The sequence below is a fragment of the Neofelis nebulosa genome, chromosome 1, assembly GCF_028018385.1.
Source record: "Neofelis nebulosa isolate mNeoNeb1 chromosome 1, mNeoNeb1.pri, whole genome shotgun sequence".
NCBI lineage: Eukaryota > Metazoa > Chordata > Mammalia > Carnivora > Felidae > Neofelis > Neofelis nebulosa.
In genome coordinates, this window is record NC_080782.1 from 227,386,653 (window position 1) to 227,395,134 (window position 8,482).

Consider the following 8,482-nt stretch of genomic DNA (forward strand, 5'->3'; position numbering starts at 1 on the left):
CTTTACAGAGAGGGGACATTCGAAAGTGGATGCCCCATGAACTATAAGCAAGAGCCTTTGTTTTATAAGGTTCTGGTCAGCCCCTCCCCTTTCCTTCCCCGTTGTTCCTTCTCAGGTTCTACCCTTATTGACTTGATAGGTGTTGGGTTGTCCATTCCTGATTGGCTCGTTTCCATTGCATGAGGAGTGGTCTATGCCCATACTTAGGTCTTTTGACAAATTCCTGAGGGGAAACCAGACAGGGAGTAGGTGGGGTCTGTTACATTCTTAAGAGGAATCTTATGCCTGAGGGGGCTTGTTATGGTCAAACACTCCCAGCATTGTTCCAAAATAAGTGCTTTTCCCCACCCCGGGATCTCAGGCCCTAATCTTTCCCTCTCTGCCCACTGAATCCTATCTTCTCCTATCATAGTTACTTTTTAAAAAAAGGAACAAATAGAAGGGTGCCAGGGTGGCTCAGTCAGTTAAGTGTCTGATTTCTGCCCAGGTCATGATCTCGCGGGTTCAAGTCCCGCATCAGGCTCTGTGCTGACAGCTCAGAGCCTGGAGCCTGTTTCAGATTCTGTGTCTCCCTCTCTCTCTGCCCCTCCCCCACTCGCGCTCTGTCTCCCTCTGTCTCGAAAATAAATAAACATTAAAAATTTTTTTAAAAAAAGGAACAAATAGAAATCCTGGAGTTCAAAAATGAAATAGCTGCAATGAAAAATTTACTGGAAGCGCTCAGTAACAGACTTGAGAAGGTTGCAGAAGGAATCGATGAACTTGAAAGTAGATCAGTTGAACTTAGATAGTCTTGATAAACAACAAAAAAGAAAAGAAAGAATAAAAATGAAATGAGCCTGAGAGACCTATGGAAGGCTGACATCAAGCATACCAAGATACACATCAGAGGAGCCCCAAAAGGAGGGAGATAGAGAACGGGACAGTTAGAATACTTGAAGAAGTAATGGCTGCAAACTCCCACATTGTCAGGAAATGTTAATCGACACTTGCCAAAAGCTCAACCAACTCCAGATGGATACACTCAAAGACATCCATCCTGAGAAACATTATCATCACACTTTTAAAGTCAAAGAATCTTGAAGGCAGCATGAGAGTAGTGATTCTCTTAGAGTTCATGGAGGCCAAACGTCAGTGATATAACCTATCCAAAGTGCCAAGAGAAAAAAACCTGTCAGATAAGAATTATCTATCTGATAAAACCATCCTTCAAAAATGAAGGAGAGGGGCACCTGGGTGGCTCAATTGGTTAAGCATCCGACTTGGGCTCAGGTCGTGATCTCAGCGTTCATGAGTTCGAGCCCCACATCCAGCTCTCTGCTGTCACACAGAGTCCACTACAGACCCCTGTCTCTCTGCCCCTCCCCCATTCATGCTCTTTTTCTCAAAAATAATCATTTTAAAAAATGAAGGAAAAATTAAACATTCCTAGCAGACCCATTCTAAAAACTAATAAAGCAAGCTCTTTAAGATGAAATGAAAGGACATTACACAGTAGCTGGAGTCCACATAATGGATATAGGTAAAGGTTTTGTTTTGTTTCGTTTCATTCTGTTTTGTTTTAAAAGAGAGCGCAAACAGGGGAGATGCAGAAGGAAAAGGAAAGACTCTTAAGCAGGCTCCACACCCAGCACAGAGCCCAATATGAGGCTTGATCTCATGACTGTGAGATCATGACCTGAGCAGAAATCAAGAGTAGGCCACTCAACTGACTGAGCCACCCAGACACCCCATATACATGGATTCAAATCATATGTGTGTAGGTATATGAATATGTATATGCATGAATTTCGACAGTACCACAACTTATAAATCAGATTTAGGCTTAAATATAATATTCACTTTTTTCTGATGTTTAAAATAAAATGTGTAGAAAGGAAGTATGGTGAGAACAACAAATGTAATTTTGAGTTTTTGAGTGATGAACATGCACTAAAGGTTGGGCCCTTATAGCATGGTATCTTAAAGCATATGTCTGCTATCATTTCACAATATCATGTTGAGAATTGCAATTATTCATATTTGGTACTTTTAATAAGATACTTAAAATATACAAATTATAAAATAAAATGGTAGTGGGAAAATGATTACTTTTCCTCTAAAGAAAAGTGAAACTTATTTTAATGTTAAGGGTAGAGATAACAATATTCTACATCATAACTTGATGTTAAAGTTCCATTCTTAAAGGTGTCCCAGTCTAGACTACAAGGTACATCGTCGTGCTATCAATTACCCATCCGACGCTAGAACTCATGTCCGCTATTCATTCCCTGTTTTGCCTGACTTCCTAGCAGTTTTTGATAGTATTGACAACTCCTTTCTTAAAATACTTTTAGCCATTTGTCTCTAAATTCCCCACTATCTGTATTCCCTCCTTGCCACGTCCTTTCTTCCTCTACTTGTACCTTCTAGGACAACGTGTTATGCCACGTTGGGCGTAACGTTGGGGTGGGGGGAAGCTATTCAAGAAAGTATTAATTATAGTCATTTAAAAAAAGAGAATACAACGTATATAATTTTCCAAAGCGGGGACCGTGTTGTTTCAATAAACTGAAACGCCTGGTAAGCACTTCTCTAATAGAATGTAATATCCATACCAATGGCAAACAACTCTACCGACCTTGTAAATACACTGCAAGGATTGGTAAGAAAATGAAAGCATAAACGTTAGAGCAATGTCTCTACTATAGTTTCACTAAATCAATAACAAAATTATATTTCAGATATTTTACAGCTGCTGCAGGATTAATTGCTTTTCATTTAGTTTAAAACAGCTGGGTTTAAATATATTCCATTACTTTTGTTTTTTTGACAATGACTATAATGTGGGAATGTAGCCTCCATCCATGTCACCACTCTATAGACTAAGTAATGTCCCTTTCAGATGATTACTTCTGTATTTGTGATGGATCTGCCATCATAAATTTTCTCTCAACTCAAAACGTTTCTTATTTTTCCCCAGTAGGGTAATATTTTTCCCATTTGCTTTACATGAGAGAAAATAAGACACAAACACGTGGAAGGAATACAGGTGAGTCTAGCTTTCTTTTCAGTTGTTGAAAAATGCAAGGTATTTTTATTACTTTTTTTTTTTTTTTTTTTTGGTTTGCTGAGAGGAAAGGAAATGAGGGATCATGTTAATAAATGCATATCTTAAAGCAATTGGGGAGAAATTTGAAGCCTATAAATATTTCAGAGATCTCTCAGCAAAAGCTTACAGTATTTTTACAATTTCTCCATTGAAATATTCAAAGGGGTTTTGCACAATCACTTCCTCACCTCTTAAAGATGGTGGATGGGGAGGTAATTGCCAATAGACAATTAGCCCTAAGTGAACATTTCCAAGTGTGTAATTAGTTAAGAGGGCAATTTCCATTCCATTTGGGTAAATTTAGATAGCTGAATCTTGCTGGAAGGAAAAGATTTATTTTTCTAAAAACAACTACTTCACAGCAAGCATGCCAGTCATTTTTTATATCTGTAGCTTACAATCCTTAATGCAGTCTCTGAAAGGAAGCATTTTTACATGAACAGCAAGTTCCCAGCAAGAAAATTCCCATTAGAAGCAGGTGAACATTGTTTAGACGTGTATTTGAAGGCACATTCTGGAATTCTGAAAGAACTCTCTAGACATGATTTTCATAAAGGAACACACTAATTTAATATAAGAGGCCAGATCAAAATGCATACACCCAAACTGTAGGATGATATATCCATCCTTGTACACATTATGATAAAATGAGACATAAATAAAATACATGCCTTCTTCCTTTGAAATGTACATAGTATAATGAGGGAGAGAGAGAGAAAATAGGATTTTCAACAGAATGTGCTCTATTGACTATTGCAGTGGTTAAGTGTATTTAAGCTGCTAATAACAAAGATCAGAAACAAGACTGAATTTTATTTTCTCTCAATTAAATCTAAGGATGCAAAGGTGTACAGTTCAGGGCTGGTATGTTAACACATGATTTTTATGTTTTTTGCTTCTGACCTTGGGCAAATGGCTTTCATTATATGAGTCACCTTGTAGTGCAAGATAGAATTTGGAGCTTCAACCATCTGTATTAGGGAGGAAGAAATGAAGAACGGGAAGATAGAAAGAGATGTGTCATTTTCTTTCCCCCTTTTAATGAACTTCTCCAGAAATCCCATTCAATGATTTCTTCTTACATCACTGGCCAGATATATTCTCATAGCTATACCCGGCTACAGAAAGGGTGGGGAATCAGTGTTTGAGCTTCAACATTTCTTCTCTAAGAGCCTCAGAATATTTTTGCTTGAGAAAAAAGTGAGAACGGCAGTTGGATTGGCAGAATTTAATGATAACAGAAAACTGTAAACCAGCAGCTTCTGGCACAATAAGAATGAGGTAGGTATGAAAAGCTGTTCCTTTAGCTGTTTATTCATTTCTTAGTGCATCCTTTCAAAAGTGCTTATTGATTGTCAAGTATACACCAAGTACTATGTTAGAATGGAAATTCCTTCAAGGAATGCATTATGCAGAGATAAACAAGTAAATAGAGAACTACAACAAAATGTAGAATCATGTCTAATAATATAAAGAGGCACAGATAGCTGAATTCATTTATTCATGCAGTTCATCATTTCAAACTATCTAGTAACTGCCAAAAAAAAAAAATGTTAGGTTTTATTACACGCTGGTAATATTCCATAAGTACGATAGAGCCCTTCCTTTTGTGACTAATATAAGCTAAGTGTCAAGTTTTTATCCCCTTTTTTTAAATTCTTTATTTTGAATTCTGATTAAGTTTCATCTCAAACCAAACTAATTAAAACAGAATCTCTTGAGTAACAGCCAGACATAGATTTTTTTTTTTTTTTAATTCCCCAGGAAATTCTAATTAGCAACCAAGATTGACATCTACTTATCTAGAACAGTGATTCCCAACCAGGGTCAATTTTTCTCCCCAGGGACATTTGGCAGTAAGTGACAACTTATCTGAATGTCACAACTGGAGATGGAGGGGAGTGCTACCAGCATCTAGTGGATAAAGGCTTGAGACAGCTACCCCTCTGCTGTCTCTAACAATCATCTTAAGAATCTCTAAGAATCAAGCTTAAAATGTCAACGGTGCCGAAAAACTGAAAATCACCAGTTTATTTTTGTAAATACTTGTTATTTATTTTGAGAGAGAGAGAAAGAGAGAGCGTTTGAGTAGCGGAGGGGGAGAGAGAGAATCCTAAGCAGGCTCCACACTGTCAGTGCACAACCCACCGCAGGTTTTGATCCCATGCATCGTGAGATCATAACGTGAGCCGAGATCAAGAGTCGGAGGCCCAAACAACTGAGCCACCCAAGTGCACTGAAAATCACCAGTTTAGAAGCTCAAACTAGCAGGTGACTTGGCAATTATAAAATAGGGCATCTGTTGTCAATAGGGGAAGTACTAATTGCTGCTGGGCATTTAGGGGTGCATGATCCCCGCAGGCTTTTTGGAAGGAGTAAAATCTGGTTGATAGGAATTAGCCATGCTTATGTGTGAGGAGAAGCCCAACAAAGAGGAGTTAAGTATTACAGGCCAGAGGTCAGGGTATCTTGTAGGCCCAAAGGGGGAAGAAAGTAGCAAAAGCAAAGTACAGTGCCACAGAAAAAGGAGTTACTTCGTTGGAAAGAGTAGGTAGGAGTTAACTTATGGATGGTGGCTCTGAAGGACAAAGCAGCTAGAATTAACAATGTGGCCATACTTTTCTTAAACTTACAGTCCAGAAGTCCTTTTGATCTGGGTGATTATGGAGTCAAAAAGGAACCATAGGGATGAACACTTTATCAATAGATTTTCCATTGGCATAAAGAACAATAGAGATCTAGATAGATTTGGGGCTTGATTTTGAAAAGTATCATGTGATGGAGACTTACATTTGAGAAAAATGGACACTGGTATAATGACAGATGAGCGTATGGGGAGAAATGGAGGTGGGAGGAAAGTAACAGGGTAGTTAGGAAGATTTCCATGACAGTCCAGGAAAGAAGTAGTGAGAGGCCAAACCAATCAAGCATTATAAGGAGAGAGACTGATAGGGACAACGGAATTGGAAATTGGGAAGGTGTGTATTTAAAGTGTGGGTTTTTTTTCATTTTATCTATCTATCTATCATCTATCTATCTATCTATCTATCTATCTACCTATCTATCTATCTACCTATCTATCTACCTATCTATCTATCTTCTCAAGTGAGTTAACATAGTCTTGGCTTCAGGAGTAGAACCCAGTGATTCATCACTTACATATAATAAAGTGTTTTTCGTCATTATTTAGTCAAATACAGCTGTACTTGGAAATATTTGAGTAGCAGGTTCACAATTTTGGGTGTGTATCAGCATCATCTCAGAAGCTTGTTCACAGTTCAGATGATCAGGTTCTATCTGAACAGAAGATCATAAAGAACAGCAGAGGTAAGGCCAAGGCAATGTGAATTTGTTAACATAAGCTTCAGGTAGTTTAGAATAAAAAGTTGGGATATAAACCAAATAAAAAGTTTGGGATACAAAGAACCATGTCATGGCTTGACTAATTCAAACACGGAAGAAATGATCAGAAAAAGATGGTCAAAGGAGTGCAATCCAACGTAAACTCTATTTTTGTACTTGTTAATTTAAAAAAAAATGGTTAACATAGAAGATATGATTCAAGAAGATCTAAATTAGTACTCTAATATTCAATCTAGAAAAAATAGTCAAATCCATAAGTACACAGTTTTTTTTAATTTTGGTTGAAGCAAAATTATAGTATGTATATGTAGTGTTTTTATATACACTATGCCATTTTTTGCAATGTGAAAATGAGACGCAGAGGATATATTCATATTAGTTCATATTAAAAGCCACAAAACAGACACGATTTCTTGTTTAAAATCATGTATTTGGATTTTGAATATAAATGCATTTGAAGTGGTTTTTAAAAGCTAATGGCATGAGACAGTTCATTTATGCTTTGTTAATGTACAACACTAACAACGTCCGCAATTTTAAATGCATTAAACTGTGGTTGACTATTTCCCTGTGTACTCATTCCAGCTCTGAAATTTAATTGACGCCCAATAATGTACTACATTTCTGTCTTTTTTTTTCAATTACTCTATTATGTGTATCTAATGGGAAGGCAGATCAAAGTTGTATTTGAACATGACTCCTTGCTTTTGAAAGTAGAATTATATTGTGTTTATGATGGGAGAGACTATCTAAATGGAATAACATTTAGAAAAAATCGCTAGGTTTCTATTATTAAGAATTGAGCTCTGTGAAAATCTCACTCAAAAGAAAAAAAAAACCACTTCACATGTATGATTAGAAGCAAAGAGCAAGATGAAATCCTAAAAATCAATCATTCCCACCCCCTCATTTTTTGAATAAGTTTTTTTTACCTTACAGATAAACTAAGCATCTCTCTAAGGATGCTGATCCTGTTAGTGATAGAATGACAACTGTAATCCACGTCTTCTAAAAATCTTGTAAAACAGGCTTATAAAACTTCTCCTAGGTTAGAAAGGAAGCAGTTAAAGTGTAGAGAAAAAAATGCAAATATCTCCTTTCTTTATTTTAAAAAATCTGCTAGGCATGTTCACATCTGTGAGGATTTGTACCTTTCAGCTTGGTTAGACTGAGACTTTAGTTACAGGAGTGTGCTTCTCTATAAGGCTGTGGATCAGAAGTGACCAAAAGAGATGCAAAGGGAGTAAGTGAAGCCACGGTCATTATTCTCTGAAGGTCATTATGCTTTGATGCACAGACAGAGATGCCGTGTTTCGGTAACTCCCAACGTGCCTACACTCTTTCTGCTCCACACCGAGCTCTTTCTCTGAACACTGGCCTTAATGACTAAGCGTGTCCCTGACAACTGATTAATTAGAGATTACAGAGCATTTGGGGATCAAATTTACATGCCTGGAGTTTTTGATGGGGCCAGTGTTAGATGGACTTATGCATTTAGTTTCAAACTGTGTATGTTTGTGTGGTTTCTTTTTATTTCACATTAATATCTACCTTAGAACAGTTTTCGAATGTTGGTGGTCCACTTGTTGCCAAACGGAGTAGAGTTGCCCTTCTGTTGTGTTTCTCAGCCAGAAATATAAGCCTTTCTGGCCTTTACATCATAAGGATATGTGAGGGTCAAGGCTAGCCTAACTCGTGCTCCTAGCCGTTATATCTTTTCCGATTCCCTTCCCTTCATCAAGTACTCATCCTGCCTATCAATTTTAAAGGTCCGGGTTACAATTTTATCCTGTACAAAATGTGGTAGGCTTTATTGTCAAACAAAAAGAAACAGGGACAGTTCTAACATTGGAGATGGCAGAGATTGCTACTGTCCACTAAAATCGGTCGTCTAATTTTTCATTTATAGCTGGGAACATGGACACACTACAGTTGATGGTGGTTATGTGACTAAGCTATCTCCCATGGAATATGAGCATGAAGGATATGTGCCATCCCTGGTACAAGGTAAGAGCGTGAGTGTGCCTA